Source organism: Rutidosis leptorrhynchoides, chromosome 4 (genome assembly GCF_046630445.1).
Source record: "Rutidosis leptorrhynchoides isolate AG116_Rl617_1_P2 chromosome 4, CSIRO_AGI_Rlap_v1, whole genome shotgun sequence".
Taxonomy (NCBI): domain Eukaryota; kingdom Viridiplantae; phylum Streptophyta; class Magnoliopsida; order Asterales; family Asteraceae; genus Rutidosis; species Rutidosis leptorrhynchoides.
In genome coordinates this window covers 218779420-218796662 of record NC_092336.1, presented here as the reverse complement: position 1 = coordinate 218796662, position 17243 = coordinate 218779420, and positions in this window count along the sequence as shown.

The window sequence follows — 17243 nt, the reverse complement described above, 5'->3', positions numbered from 1 at the left end:
ATCAAAGACCCTTCCCTTGTTGCTGTCCCACTTACGTTTCTCATTACTAGCTCCCGATTCTGATTTTGCCTTTTCTGGTTCTTTGTTGGTAATTTGGTTCATCAGGGTGGACGCCATGCGCATAGCTTCCGGGACATCAGCAGGTTTTGAAGAGGTGACATTTCCCTGGATGGACTTGGGAAGTCCCCACAAATACCGTTCCATTCGCTTAAATTCCGGGGTAACCATCGTGGGGCACATCAGAGCTAATTCCAGGTACCTTCGGTTATAACCATCAAGATCGGTTCCCACAACCTTCAACTCCCAAAACTCAGCTTCCATTTTCTGAATCTCTGTTCTGGGGCAGTACTCCTCGATCATAGCCCCCTTAAATTCCTCCCATGGTGTAGCATAAGCCTCGTCAATACCCTTAGCCAGAGCAAGTGTGTTCCACCAGGTTAAAGCGCCGTCCGACAGTGTACATGAGGCATACTTAGTTCTGTTCATTTCTGAGCAGTTACTCACACGGAACACAGCTTCCAATTTCTCAAACCATCTCATCAGTCCAACTGGCCCCTCAGTACCACTGAAATTGTGGGGCTTGCAGCTTTGAAATTCCTTATAGGTGCACCCGTTATGATTGTTCTGGTTAACGGGTGGAGCTTGGGAGTTGACATTCACAATTGCTTCTGCTACTCGAGCAGTTATCATTTCCTCAATCTGTGCCGCTGTGGGCATTTCCCGTGAAACTCTTCCGTTTGGCATTGTTCTTCTAAACAAAAGTTTTGAGTCAAGTCAAAATCCAGCATTCAATAAATAATAATACGGTATATGGTAACCAACATGGAACCAACACAACACATGCTAATTAAGTAATGCAACTAGATACAGATACCACAAAATCATCATACAGTAACGTAAATAGAACACCGCACAGAAATTAAACAACACTATGTTCCATTCATTAATAAGAAAGTTGCATACATTCACATACGGTTCATATAATACATGAGTAAAACATGAAACTACAAACGGGATTACATAATGAAATCTAATACAATAGCCCTATGGTGACGATGGGTAAAGGATGTCCATTATGTGGGACACCTGGTCCTCGAGCTCAGTTACCTGAGCAAGGAGGATATGCACTTCCCTCTTCAGTTCCTCGACGACGGGGGATGCTGGTGGGGCAGACGGTGCAGATAGTACAAGTGGTGCTAGTGGTGCAGACGGTCCAGCACCAGAAGTAGATGGTGCATAACGGGAAGCCTTACGCACGAATGGATCGGCAGGGTAAGGCACAACCCGCTTACAGGCGGTAACCCTAACCAACTATCCGTGTGCATCCACGAAGGGTCTACCTCCATTAACCCCTGGAATAACAGTACCATCGAAACGGTACCGCTTCTTCAGCAGGGTAGAGGGCGGCTGCACGGGCGCCTCCTGAAGGTCCTCGTCGGAATCCTCGTCGGAATCTTCCTCGATGGAGTCATCGGATGATGAGTCGTCTGAATCATCTGAGGGTGGATATGCTCTACCGGTGGTCATAATTCGATATCTGCTAGGCAAGATTGGCACGACACATCCATCTGCAAGGCGTCTGACCCAATGTCCTCGCACATTACGGAAAGGACCGTCCTCATTTTCCCCCCAGGAATCATAGCACCACCAGAATGGTGCTGTGGCTCTGGGAGTCCTGGGCTAGGTGGAGCTGGAATCTCCTCTAGGTCCCCGTCTCCATCTGAGATGATCATCAGGTCAGGTGCGTGGCTACTGTCCCCAGAGGATGAATCGCCAGAGTCACTGGAGGGTAGCGATGATGGGATCTGTGAGTTAGCAGCAGTAGTAGGCGAGGTGGCAGATGAATCCGAGTCGCTCTCCAAGTCAATGATGATGGGCGGGATATCCGACATCTGAACAAGGAAAAATAACTTTTTCCATGTCAGTAAGTCATATAGCAAGCACGTATTAGGTGTAACATCCTGCCTTTTTCCGTTTACCTTTCCGTCATACTATTTTAAATTCCGTTATGTAATTATAACATCTCCCGTTGATACGCATTTTAAATTATCCCATTTAGGTAATTCACGCACCCAAATGAAACTAGAGGGACCAAGCTTGCCAAAGTGCCAAACCTTTGACTAGGTCAAAGGGTCAACACCCTTTCTCATCCATTTATTCTATCCATTTCATTTTTCCTTTTCATTTAATACTTTTAAGTATTCTCTCAAATCTTCAAACAAAGAACTCATCATCCATCCAAGATCTAGCAAGTATTTCACAAAACAAATTACATATTTGGAATCCTTGCAACTTCCTCTTCGATTCCATACCGATTTCATTTCATTTGGATAATTTTCTAAAATTACTAGATTTTGTGTTCTTGATGTTTTTAAGTTATAAAGTTGTTAATTAGTGTCTATGGCTCAAGTCTAACATGAATATATGATTTATATGTTCGATTTTGTTATTTGAAGTAACTAGCATGAACATAAACTTTGGTGTGTTTGATTTGGTGATTTGGTTGTTGAATGATGTTAAAATGTTATAAATGCATGTATTAAATGTGTTCCTAACATCAATAGTTTCAATTTGATGTGTAGGTTGTTTTAGAAAACTTCATAAACATGATTAGTGATTTTGATGTTGTTAGTTAGGGTTTGATAGAATTGAATGTGAACATTAAATGCTTTGAATGACATGAAATGTTATTTGTAAGTGTTAGGTTGTATTGTATGCTTGATCACCTTCGAAACGGCATATCATTCATGTAAATTTGTTGTCGAATCATCGAATTTCATTTATGAACTTGAATGCATTTAATGAGGAGCTTTGAATGTGATTTTTGTTGTTGTAAAAGTAAATGTGTTTAGTTGTTTTCCTTGTCAAAATACCTTTCCGATGATATAAGATACATGCTTTGGTTGTTTGCGGGTCATAAATGGTGATTGTTTGAAGTTAGGTTCGTGCATAAAACTTAAAAACTGCCAGAATTCTCTGCACAGGTAATGGCGCGGCGCGCCATATACCCGCGCGGCGCGCCAAAGTGGGCTGTCCAACTTTGTCAATTTTTGAAAAATGTTTGCTATGCTACGCACCTCCAATTCAAATGTAACTTGTTCTAACATTCTCATATATGATTAAAAACCTCAGAAAATAGTTCGGGACCCGACCCGAACGTGTTGACTTTTTCGTTGACTTTGACCGACCAAAGTTTGACTTTTTGTCAAACTTAACCAAATGATTATGCAATCTTTCTAACTTGTTTCTATACTTGTATCTTGCATGAAACTTGACAATTTGATTCACATGCTACATAATTGAGTCGTATTGAGCCAGAGGACTAATTGAACATCTTTGACCAATCGTGACTATCGTTATTGATACAACCTAATTGTTTAGGTCGAGACTAGCATTGTTCTTGCACACGTTACTTGTTAGAGTAAATTTACTTTCCTACACTCAAGGTGAGATCATAGCCCCACTTCTCAAATACTTTTATACTTTTAAAATCGTGGGATGAGAAAACATATACATTACATACTTATATATACTTTTCACATGTATATATATACTTTTCATACTTTGATACTTTGAATACTATACGAAAGCAAAGATACATACGAGTTAGAACGAAAATCCTCAAGTCCAATTATCATTAGTTACACTTGTAGAGTGTAAGCGGGAAATTATGTTGTGTGGCCATGCGGGTTTGACGAACCCTCATTCAGATGAATGAAGCGTACTTTTGATGTATAGTGTAGGTTCTAACACTATTATGTAGAGGTAAGATTCAGTTAAGTTTGATAATTGGGTGCTCATGATACAAACACATCTTTTGAGATGTATACGCTTGATAAACGATTTATACTAAACCTTGTGATACAAATATACTTTATGCATACAACTATGATTTCACCAACGTTTTCGTTGACAGATTCTTTTATGTTTTCTCAGGTCCTTGAATGCTTAATGATACATGTTTCCGCTCATTCTTTTTGATACTTGCATTGGATGTCGAGTATACTTGCATACGTGGAGCGTCTTTTGACTACTTTCAAATTGTGTCGCATATGTTTCATTGTACTTTAAACTTTGTTATGTAACTAGTTGTCGAACTACTTTGTAAACCTTGAAACATTCATACTTATGAAATGAATGCGACATGTTTTTCGGTCAAATGTTATCTTAAAGACTTATGACCATGTAATGGGACCTACGTAGACGGCGCCATCAAACATGATTTGGTTGGGTCGCTACATTAGGCAAAGTAACTACGACATTCTAGATCATCTATAGCAGTAAGTAGCATGGCAATAATAACAAATCCTACAGAAGTATCATGCAATCGAAAGCATATAGTATCATGTAGTAGTGAAAACAAGTAGCAGTATATGACATATAGCAGTAAAAGTAAGCAGCAACATGCAGCCAGTTCCGCAGAAACAAGTAAACTAGCAAGTTATAGATTAGTCCTATTAGTGAATCCTACTCGGTCCGGTCTAGACTCACTAATGCAACCTAATTCCCTACAACCAATGCTCTGATACCAAATGTGACGCCCCGTACAAAATTAACGTGTACGGATCATCAACAACAGGATCATTACAAGGTCAAACACTATATGCTGTTTAAAAATAAGTTTGCATTCATAAGAAGGGGTGACGTCATAACCAACATCAAAAGTTTTACAAACGATAGTAGGCTTCTACGAATAGAAGCAATTAACATAAGTACGAGACCCAAAGGTCATTAGAAATTCATTGTTCAAAAGCAACATAGTTTGTGAATGCAAGGTAAACGTTTCATGCAGAGACATCTCTAGCAAAAGCAGCGGGAGTCTACACAGCAAGACTACTACAGCGGAAGCATCAAACCTTTAAGCACCTGAGAAAACATGCTTAAAAATGTCAACACGAATGTTGGTGAGCTATAGTTTAAGTATAACAGTAATGTAAGGTAGGCCACGAGATTTCAGTGTTTCAAAACAGTATGAAAAGTATATGCTTAACCGTGGACACTTGGTAACTAACTTAACGTAATATCACCCCCTAAAAGTACACTTGGCGAGTGCGTAAGTTTACGAAGTATTAAACACTCGTTAAATGCTAGCGCGACTAGCCCGAGTGGGGATGTCAAACCCTATGGATCCATATCTAAGATACGCGTTCACCGGTTCAAAAACCAATGACTGAACGTTACCGAGCTAAGGGGAAAGTTTATGCCGTTATATAACCCACACATATATAAAGTTTAAGTGCTCGTGCCTAGTATGTAAAACGTAAAAAGCGCATGTATTCTCAGTTCCCAAAATAGTTAAAGTAAAAAGGGATGCTATAACTCACAGTGAAAAGTAGTAAAGTCGATACGAGATAAGTAAGCAAGTAGTTTGTCCGAAAGGTCCTCAACCTAAGTCAAAAGTTACTAAGTCATTAAATCGTTCCCAAAGGTTTAAAAGTATGTAAATTAGGTCTTAAGTATCATCATTGATAATGCTAAAATCGAACATATATTTCATAGCATTATTCCCCAAGAAAGACAAGCTTTTAGTTGCAATTGTTCTATTTACAAGTGATATTCGTTTAAATATTAAAAGGTGAAGTCAAAAGACAGATTCAACGAATTAAAGACGCAAACGACCAAAAAGCTCAAAAGTACAAAATACAATCAAAGAGGTTCCAATTATTGATAAGAAACGTCTCGAAATTACAAGAGTACAAGATTCAAAATGCAAAGTACAAGATATTAAATTGTACGCAAGGACGTTCGAAAATCTGGAACCGGGACCAGAGTCAACTCTCAATGCTCGACGCAACGGACTAAAAATTACAAGTCAACTATGCACATGAATATAATATAATATATAAATAATTCTTAAAAATTATATATATATTATATTAATATTTAAAATTGTCGGCAAGAAAGAAGCCAAAGCTGGTGAGCTGGAATTTCAAACTCCGCGACTCGCGGAGTTTGAAGGCAAAAAATGCCGCGAGTCGCGGAGTTCCCCTGGACTCAATTCCCTATAAAAGAAAACGCAGTTTGATCGCAAAAAAATATCCAAAATATATATCTCTCTCAATATATACGTAAATATATATATATAATTTATATTTTAATTTTAATTTTAAATCCTAATAATAAGGGTATGTTAGCGAATGTTGTAAGGGTGTAAGTCGAAATTCTGTCCGTGTAACGCTACGCTATTTTTAATCATTGTAAGTTATGTTCAACCTTTTTACATTAATGTATCTTAGCTAAGTTATTATTATGCTTATTTAAAATGAAGTAATCATGATGTTGGGCTAATTACTAAAATTGAGTAATTGGGCTTTGCACCATAATTGGGGTTTGGACAAAAGAACGACACTTGTGGAAATTAGACTATGGGCTATTAATGGGCTTTATATTTGTTTAACTAAATGATAGTTTGTTAATGTTAATATAAAGATTTACAATTGGACGTCCCTATAAATAACCATATACACTCAATCGGACACGATGGGCGGGGTATTTATATGTACGAATAATCGTTCATTTAACCGGACACGGGAATGGATTAATAGCCACTAGAATTATTAAAACAGGGGTGAAATTATGTACAAGGACACTTGGCATAATTGTTAACAAAGTATTAAAACCTTGAGTTACACTCAGTCGACATCCTGGTGTAATTATTAAACAAAGTATTAAAATCTTGTTACAGTTTAAGTCCCCAATTAGTTGGAATATTTGACTTCGGGTATAAGGATAATTTGACGAGGATGCTCGCACTTTATATTTATGACTGATGGACTGTTATGGACAAAAACCAGACGGACATATTAAATAATCCAGGACAAAGGACAATTAACCCATGGGCATAAAACTAAAATCAACACGTCAAACATCATGATTACGGAAGTTTAAATAAGCATAATTCTTTTATTTCATATTTAATTTCCTTTATTTTATATTTAATTGCACTTCTAATTATCGCATTTTTATTGTTATTGTATTTAATTGCACTTTTAATTATCGTACTTTTTAATTATCTCAAGTTTATTTTATCGCACTTTTATTATTCGCAATTTCATTATCGTTATTTACTTTACGCTTTAAATTAAGTCTTTTATTTATTTAATATTTTACATTTGGTTTTAACTGCGACTAAAGTTTTAAAATCGACAAACCGGTCATTAAACGGTAAAAACCCCCCCTTTATAATAATAATATTACTTATATATATATTTGTATTTTTATAGAAGTAAACTAATATAGCGTTAAGTTTTGTTTAAAGATTTTCCCTGTGGAACGAATCGGACTTACTAAAAACTACACTACTGTACGATTAGGTACACTGCCTATAAGTGTTGTAGCAAGGTTTAAGTATATCCATTCTATAAATAAATAAATATCTTGTGTAAAATTGTATCGTATTTAATAGTATTTCATGCTAAAATTTAATAGTATTTTATACCCCTTAGCTTTAACATCAATTATATTTTTGGCGCCGCTGCCGGGGAGAAGACTATCAAACTTAAAAGCCGGAAGCGCAACGCTAAATAAGTAAAAAAAAAAAATTTATTTTTAGTTTACTTTTATTAAAATTCACTTTTGTAAAAATACGTTTTTAATTATTCGAAAATATAAATATTAAAAATAAGTTTTGTAAAAATAAGTTTTTATTAAAATTTTTATTTTTAGTTTACCTTTATATAAATATTTAAGTTTTATAAAGTTTCTTTATTTTTATTTTATAAAAATATAAGTTTTATTTAAATATTTTTATTTAAAACCGAAAAAAAATTAATATATATATAAATCTATTTTTAAGATATTTTTAAAATTATAAAGTAGTTCTATTTTTATTTTAGTTTTTAAATATAAGTTTTTATTATATAAATATTTTTATTTAAACAGAAAATATAAAACAGAATATAAAAAAAAAAAAATACGCGTCGAATTTTAATCAACCTGTCATCTGAAAATTGGAACCCCGCGACTCGCGGAGTTTGCAGCTTCGAATACCGCGACTCGCGGAGCCGTCTGACACGGGCACACAGCAACCCTAATTTGGCATTTATTACGGAGTTTTAATTATTATTATTAATTAATTAGTATTTAGGGTTAATTAATTTATTATTTAGTTTAAGATATAATTAATTTGTAATAATTATTTTTAATTAGTTTTATTTATATATATAAAAATTAATAGTTTTATAAAATAAATAATATAAAAATAATATTTTTATAAAAATTGTACTTTTTACAGCTTTTTGTATATTTTTATATTTTGTCCATTTTTAATTGTTTTAGCGTAATATTTGTATTTTTCGCTAGTTTTTAGTTTTAAACTTAGTTTTTGCCATAGTTATATTTTTATTTCTAGATTTTTAGGCTTTGCCGTAAAATTCCTTAAGTGCCTTTTCTTTAGACTAAGATTTAGGTACTTTAGAATTTTGCGACGCCTTTTTAAGTTTTAGTTTCTTTTTAAGTTATTGCCATTTGGGATATAGTTTTTCTTGTAAGCTTTAATATTTTTAGACACCTTTTACTATGTATCAATTATCATTCCAATTAGTAATCTCAATTTGCGATTATAATTTTAAGTTAGTGATAGTAATAAGGTTGGGTTAGTCTAGTGTTTTTAAGTTCTATAAGTCACTCTTTTTCTTTCTTATTTTTATTTTTCGATCTTTTTCCGACGCACTCTTTTTCTTTCTTATTTCTCGCTATTCTAGTTTTTAGGACATAGATTTTTTTTTATTCTACTTCTTATCTAAATTTCTTAAAATTACGAAAATTTATTTTAAGTGGTTAAATTGATAGACATCAAAATTTTCTGGTTCGTAGTAATAGTTGGATTTGTACGTGGACCGGGTTATTGGAGCCAAACAGTCCTCAATTATATTGAGACCAAACGAATCCTGCCCCTCTGCTGTATCTTTTGGCTATTCGAAACGTGGGCAAAATCAGAAAAGTCTATTAATTGGATAACTTATATAATTTTTCTTTCCTTTTAAAAACTAATAGGATATTCAGTGAATGCACCGAGCAAGACGTTCACCACCTTTTGTACGTTCACCACCTGTAACTAGATCAAGACATTTAGCAAATATTACCGCCGTTGATTTTTCTTTAGAATCGTCATCCAGTCGACCAAGTACTCCAGTTCAAATTTTTGATAATCCATTTTTTTGAACCCGACCTCACAATTGAGAATCCGGAGAATATTCAGGGACAATTCATAGATCCTGAACCATTAAATTTTCCTCCGGAACCACCAATCATTCAAACAGAGATTGTTGAGGAACGAACCATTAAATCAGAATCCTCTAGTGATTCGGATTCAACAAATTCAATTATGGAGAATCTGGAACCTTTAAGTATGGAAGACCGAATGAGAGCTAAACGCACTGGCCAAGGTCACGCAATTACTCATCCAGACATTAATGCGCCAGATTATGAAATCAAAGGACAAATTCTACACATGGTGACTAATCAATGCCAATTTAGTGGTGCGCCAAAGGAAGATCCAAATGAACATCTTCGTACCTTTAATAGGATCTGCACTCTATTTAAAATAAGAGAAGTGGAGGATGAACAGATATATCTCATGTTATTTCCCTGGACTTTAAAGGGAGAAGCCAAAGATTGGTTGGAATCGTTACCTGAAGGGGCGATTGATACATGGGACGTTTTAGTTGAAAATTTTCTTAAACAATTCTTTCCTGCATCTAAAGCTGTAAGACTTCAAGGAGAAATTGTTACGTTCACACAGAAGCCAAATGAAACTCTATATGAGGCGTGGACAAGATTTGGAAAGTTATTAAGAGGAAGTCCGCAACATGGTTTAGACACCTGTCAAATAGTACAAATATTCTACCAAGGATGCGACATCACTACAAGGAAAGACATAGATATAGCAGCTGGTGGTTCTATTATGAAGAAAACAGAAACTGATGCTTACAAAATTATTGATAACATTGCTTCCCACTCACATGAGTGGCACCAAGAAAAAGATATCGTTAGATCATCTAAAGCAGCTAGAGCCGATTCTAGCCATGACTTAGATTCCATTTCCGCAAAGATAGATACTGTGGAGAGACGAATGGAAAAGATGACTAAGGATATTCACTCAATACGAATTAGTTGTGAGCAGTGTGGAGGACCACATTTGACAAAAGATTGTCTCAGTATTGAATTAACAATGGAATAAAGAGAGAATATTTCATACATAAACCAAAGGCCTGGAAATAATTATCAGAATAATTATCAACCGCCAAGACCGATTTACAATCAAAACTAGAACTATAACCGAAATATTCCATACACCAACCAACAAGGTCCTAGCAATCAACAAGTATCCAATAATAATTACAATCAGCAAAGACCTAATTTTCAAAACAAACCACCACAACCCGATGATAAAAAGCCGAATTTAGAAGATATGATGACGAAGCTAGTTGAAACTCAAACGCAGTTTTTCACATCTCAAAAACAAACTAATGAACAAAATGCTCAAGCATTTAGAAATCAACAAGCTTCTATTCAAAACTTGGAACAAGAAGTAAGTAAACTAGCAAGATTAATAGGTGAAAGAAAACCGGGAAGTCTACCTAGTGATACAAATGCTAACCCCCGGAATGAAACAGCTAAAGCCATTACCACAAGAAGTGGTACAACACTTAAACCACCTGAAATACCTGTAACTTCTGATGAAGCTATTCCTACTCCACAAGAACCACAACCTGATCAAGATAAGGAAAAAGAACCGGTAGTTGAAAAGGTTAATGAAGATAACACAGTTAAGGCTAAACCTTATGTTAAACCATACCAACCACCACTTCCTTACCTGAGTAAAATGAAGAAAGAGAAACTTGAAGCCGAGCAATCCAAATTCTTGGATATGTTTAAACAGATAAATGTAAATCTTCCTTTCATTGATGTGATTTCAGGAATGCCTAGATATACTAAATTCTTGAAAGATCTGATCACGAATAGAAAGAAAATGGAAGAACTCTCAGCCGTTACTATGAATGCTAATTGTTCAGCAGTGCTGTTGAATAAGATACCAGAAAAATTATCTGATCCAGAAAGTTTCACAATTCCATGTTTTTTGGGTAGTCTTAGTTCAATAGAAGCATTGGCAGACTTAGGTGCTAGTATAAATTTAATGCCGTTTTCACTATACACTAAACTAGACCTTGGAGAATTGAAACCAACAAGAATAAGCATACAGCTAGCCGATCGATCAATAAAATATCCTAGAGGGATAATGGAGAACATGCTAGTTAAAGTTGGTACTTTAGTATTTCCAGTAGATTTTATTGTTCTGGACATGGAAGAAGATTCTCAAGTTCCTCTCATATTAGGAAGACCATTCTGAAACACAGCTAAAGCAATGATAGACGTGTTTGGTAAGAAATTGACCCTAAGTATAGAGGAGAGTGTTACCTTTTCAGTTGATAAAGCAATGCAACAACCTCAATCTGCAGATGATACATGTTATTATATTCAAACTATAGATTCACATGCAGAATTGTTAGAAGAATTTCCAGAATTACAAGGAACAGGAGAATGTTCTTTAGGAGAAGGAACAGAACAAATTGATGAAGCTGAAATGTTAGCTACACTTATAGCTAATGGATATGAACCAACAACAGAAGAAATTCAAATGCTAAAAGAAGAAGACAGATATCGATATAAATCATCGATAGAAGAACCTCCGAAATTAGAGTTAAAGCCACTTCCAAACCATTTGGAATACGCTTATTTACATGGTGAATCTGAATTACCTGTAATAATATCGTCTTCTCTTACTGAAAATGAGAAATCACAACTCATTTCTGTTTTGAAAGCTCATAAACCAGCCATTGCATGGAAGATTCATGATATTAAAGGAATAAGTCCTTCGTATTGCACACATAAAATCCTTATGGAAGAAGGTTATAAAACGTATGTGCAACGCCAATGAAGACTAAATCCTAATATGCAAGATGTAGTTAAGAAAGAGATTATTAAACTGATAGACGTAGGTTTAATTTATCCAATTTCTGATAGTCCATGGGTAATCCCAGTTCAATGCGTACCTAAGAAGGGTGGCATGACTGTCATTACAAATGAAAAAAATGAGCTTATTCCTACTATGACTGTAACAGGATGGCGTGTGTGTATTTATTATAGAAAATTAAATGACGCCACCAGAAAAGATCACTTTCCCTTACCTTTCATTGATCAAATGTTGGAAAGATTAGCCGGAAATAGTTACTATTGTTTTCTAGATGGATTTTCCGGATATTTTCAAATTCCAATAGCACCCGAAGATCAAGAGAAAACCACATTCACGTGCCCTTATGGTACTTTTGCTTACAAACGCATGCCATTTGGACTTTGCAATGCCCCTGCAACCTTTCAAAGGTGCATGATGGCGATTTTTCACTACATGATAGAAGAATGCATGGAAGTTTTCATGGATGACTTTTCAGTCTTCGGTGATACATTTGAATCATGTCTAGTTAATCTGGAACGAATGCTTATTAGATGCGAACAATCAAATCTAGTACTTAATTGGGAGAAATGCCATTTCATGGTTAAAGAAGGCATCGTTCTTGGTCATAAAATTTTAAAAGAAGGAATTGAAGTGGATAGAGCTAAAGTAGATGTAATTGCTAAACTTCCACATCCCACCAATGTTAGAGGAGTTAGGAGTTTTCTAGGGCATGCCGGTTTTTACCGACGTTTCATAAAAGATTTTTCTAAAATTGCCACTCCTATGAATAAACTCCTAGAAAAGGATGCTCCATTCATCTTTTCAGATGAATGTATCAAATCTTTTAATATTCTTAAAGAGAAACTCACTAATGCACCGATCATGATAACACCAAATTGGAATCTACCATTTGAACTAATGTGCGATGCAAGTGATTTTGCAATGGGATCCGTTTTAGGACAAAGGATTGAAAAAAGATTTCAACCTATATATTATGCTAGTAAGACGTTACAAGGAGCACAAACAAATTACACAACTACTGAAAAAGAACTCCTTGCTATTGTCTTTGCTTTTGACAAATTTCGATCATATCTCGTTCTAGCAAAAAAGGTGGTCTATACCGACCATTCTGCTCTTAGATACCTATTTTCAAAACAAGATGCCAAACCAAGATTAATCCGTTGGATCTTACTCTTACAAGAGTTTGATATTGAAATCCGAGATAAAAAAGGAGCAGAAAATCTCGACGCTGATCATCTTTCTCGTCTTGAAAATCCTGAATTAGAAGTTCTAAATGAATCGGCCATACAAGACAACTTTCCTGATGAATATCTATTGAAGATAGATTATAATGAAATCCCATGGTTTGCAGACTATGCAAACTACTTAGTATGTAGATTCCTTGAAAAAGGATTATCGTAACAAAAACGAAAGAAATTCTTCAGTGATATAAAACACTATTTTTGGGAAGATCCACATCTGTTTAAAAGTTGTCCCGATGGAATAATACGCCGATGTGTATTTGGAGACGAAGCTAGTAAAATTTTAAACCATTGTCACACAGGACCAACAGGAGGGCATTATGGGCCTCAACTAACAGCAAGAAAAGTTTATGATGCTGGATTCTATTGGCCTGCAATTTACAAAGACGCACACCTTCTTTGCAAATCCTGTGATGCTTGTCAAAGGGCCGAAAAAATAAGTCAACGTGATGAAATGCCACAAAATGTCATTCAAGTATGTGAAGTATTTGACATTTGGGGTATTGACTTTATGGGTCCATTTCCAAAATCTCATAATAATCTCTACATTCTCGTTGCCATTGATTATGTATCTAAATGGGCGGAAGCACAAGCTTTCCCAACTAACGATGCACGAGTTGTAGTCAACTTTTTAAAACGTCTTTTTGCAAGGTTTGGAACGCCGAAAGCTTTAATAAGTGATCGGGGAACTCATTTCTGTAATAATCAACTTGAAAAAGTTCTTAAAAGATATGGAGTAACTCATAAAATCTCCACCGCATATCATCCACAAACAAGTGGACAAGTTAAAAATACCAACCGAGCTTTAAAACGTATTCTAGAGAAAACCGTAGGATCAAATCCGAAGGAATGGTCCATTAAATTGGAGGATGCACTATGGGCTTTTAGAACAGCCTACAAAACTCCAATTGGAACCACACCTTTTAGACTTTTTTATGGAAAAGCATGTCATCTTCTAGTAGAAATTGAACACAAAGCATTTTGGGCTTTGAAGACATGTAATCTTGATATACATGAAGCTGGACGTCTACGATTAAGTCAACTAAACGAATTAGAAGAATTAAGACATGAAGCATACGAAAATTCGTTAATCTATAAGGAAAGAACGAAGAAATGGCATGATAAAAGAATCAGAAGTTAAAAAGAATTTAAAGAAGGAGACAGAGTTCTTCTTTTCAATTCATGATTCAAGCTATTTCCTGGAAAATTGAAATCAAGATGGTCTGGACCATTCATAGTCAAAAGAGTTTTCCCATACGGAACGATAGAATTAATAAATTCAAATGGGATTGAATTTAAAGTTAATGGTCACAGAGTTAAACACTACATAGATAGTCCGATGGAATTCGACAATGAAGTTAATCATAATTTCGATAACACAGCTAACTAAGTGTGGGGAGAATCAAGTCTTTAAAGGATAATATATATTTCTGTTAGAGTTAGATTGTTTGTTTTCGTGTAGTTCTCGAAAATGGAACCCGAATGGTCTTTCCCTAGCAGACCCTAAAGAACTAGTCTTCTCCCCCCATTCTGAATTTTTATTTTTTTAGGTTTTTACGAAATGAAGACTGCCTGTGAACTAAACCATGGTCTAATGCTACACGCTTTGATCACTAAACGTAATAATGACACACTACCAAGTGAAATAGTATCAGTAATCAGAGAAAGATTGGACGGAGTAAGAAAAGAATCCAGATGCGAAGATAATAAGTTACAATTTGGTAAAGGAAAATCAAAATCCGCAGCGAAAAGAAGAGCACGACACCTTGAAAGATGTCACAAATGCGGAAAATGGTCACATGGAGGTAAATGTTCAAATAATCAAACCTATTCAAATACCGAATTTGTTACTTTATGCAGAGACGGACCGTTCATATGTTTAGAAGAAAAAACACTGAATGCTCGAGGTTACGCCTATGTAGCCATGGAAAACCAATTAAACCGACTATCTTATGAATGGGATAGATCATATAACTAAGAATACTATCTCACAGGTAAGTCTGTACAGTTTTTATTTTTATTTTTAACCTTTTGATAATAAACGCTAATTTGTTCGCTCTAAAGTATTAAATTGGTATTGAATAAAATTAGGTTTGGCAACCGAAATTATTGATATCATTTAAAAATTTATTACATCACTGCGAAATTTAACGTTTATTCTTAAGGTATAAATATCTTTAATCAATCAACCCAAAATATTTCAAAAATTCGTCATTAGTTAAATTAGGTTATGGAACCGAAATTACTTTACCGAAAAGAGGGGCGCATATTTTTGATAATATTTGATTGATTAAAGTGGGATAAAAAGCCAAAAAGATTTTTAATTTTATTTTTACCATGTTTTTAAAATTAATATATAAATCTTAAATTAATATTGTAAACTTTGTAAAATCAATATATTTAAAATTGTAAATATTTGAAAAATTAATATAAGTTTGGTGTGAATTTATAATATGAATTTTTAAATTAAGCTTGGTGTAAATTTTTAATTTTTAAAATATGAATTTTATTTTTATGCATTTTAAATTTTAAGTTTGGTGTGAATTTTTAATATTAATTTTGAATTTTATATTTAAGTTGTGTGATTTTAAAAACAAAAATTTACTTTATTTCGCTAAGTTAAAAATATGATTTTTAAAATTCGTCGTAAGTTGAAGACTAGGTCTTTGAACCGAAATTGCTTTACCCGAGGGAGGGACGACACTTAGCGATTTTACCCCTTAGATTTTAATAATTTTTGAATGTGGGGTAGTATACCAAACTTCAAAAATATGTATATATGTTTGCAGTTTATCTTATGTACACAACAGGGTAAAACAACGCATTTTCAAAGACTGGCATTAAGTTCAGCAAAAGCAACTAATTTTGACGACAAGATGCAAAATATATGTGAAATAACAACGAGAAGGAATGAACAAATGATGTGCACCATTTATCATTCAACACAAACACAAATATGTTTGGAAACTTTGGTAAAATTTAATCATTTTCACACAAATCACCCTCAATAATTTAAATTGTTACTGATTTCTTGCAAATGAGGGCATTGCAAGATCTTAAGTGTGGGAAGGGGTTAAATTCTTTCGGATTTTTAAAATTTTTATCTTAAACACTTGGTTACCATTAAAAATACTAGTAACGTAGTAGTTATATTAGAATCTAGTGCTCTCTGATGATAAAGAACAGCCCTAGTCTTATATACTGACTACCCAATTCTAGTAAAATTTTTCAAAATTTTCAATTAAATGAACTCAAAATCATGTTTATACATATTTATGAACGATAAAACTAGGTGTTAACACCGAAATTATTGTTACCTCGGAAAGGACATAAATTGAGAAACAAACCAAAATGTTAAAATTCATTTAAAATGGAATAGAGGACAATAAAAAGGAAAATAAAAGCCAAGTGTGGGAAAATTCTCCAAGTCATTCAAAACATATGTCACATATTTTTGTACAAATAACTGAAAATACTTTTGCTTTGGACTAAACTAAAAAGTTTTACCTGATTTACTGTAAGAAAGATGGATCTACACGATGAATCAATTCCATCATTAAAAGGAAGCAAAGTCTTCCGAAAAAGAAACGCGCTTCTTGATTTAGGTCAAGAAGTTGTCGTCCAGACCAGCTGTAGGTTGATGAAAAATCTAGAAAAGTCATCACTAAAATCAGCAGGAAATCCACGGACCTCAGCATCAAACAGGGTTGCCAGGTGGTCAGATTTATCCTAACCATGAGAAGGATTTATCTCGTACAATGGGGGGGGGGGCACCGTGCAAATTAGCTTGATAAGAGTAATGAATCAGATCCCCAGAAAGGATAATCTCCTTAAAGATTAAAAATCAGCTTTTAAGCCTGATATTACTCAATCCTTGAGATTGACCTTAAAGATTGAGAATTACAAACTCATGGAATTCAATGATATCTAAACTCGAGCTTGAACGAGAAAATATTTTGATCAAAATTACAAACCGATTTGTTTTCTGAAAACCTATTTTCAATGCGTTCATTACCATTGAATGTAAA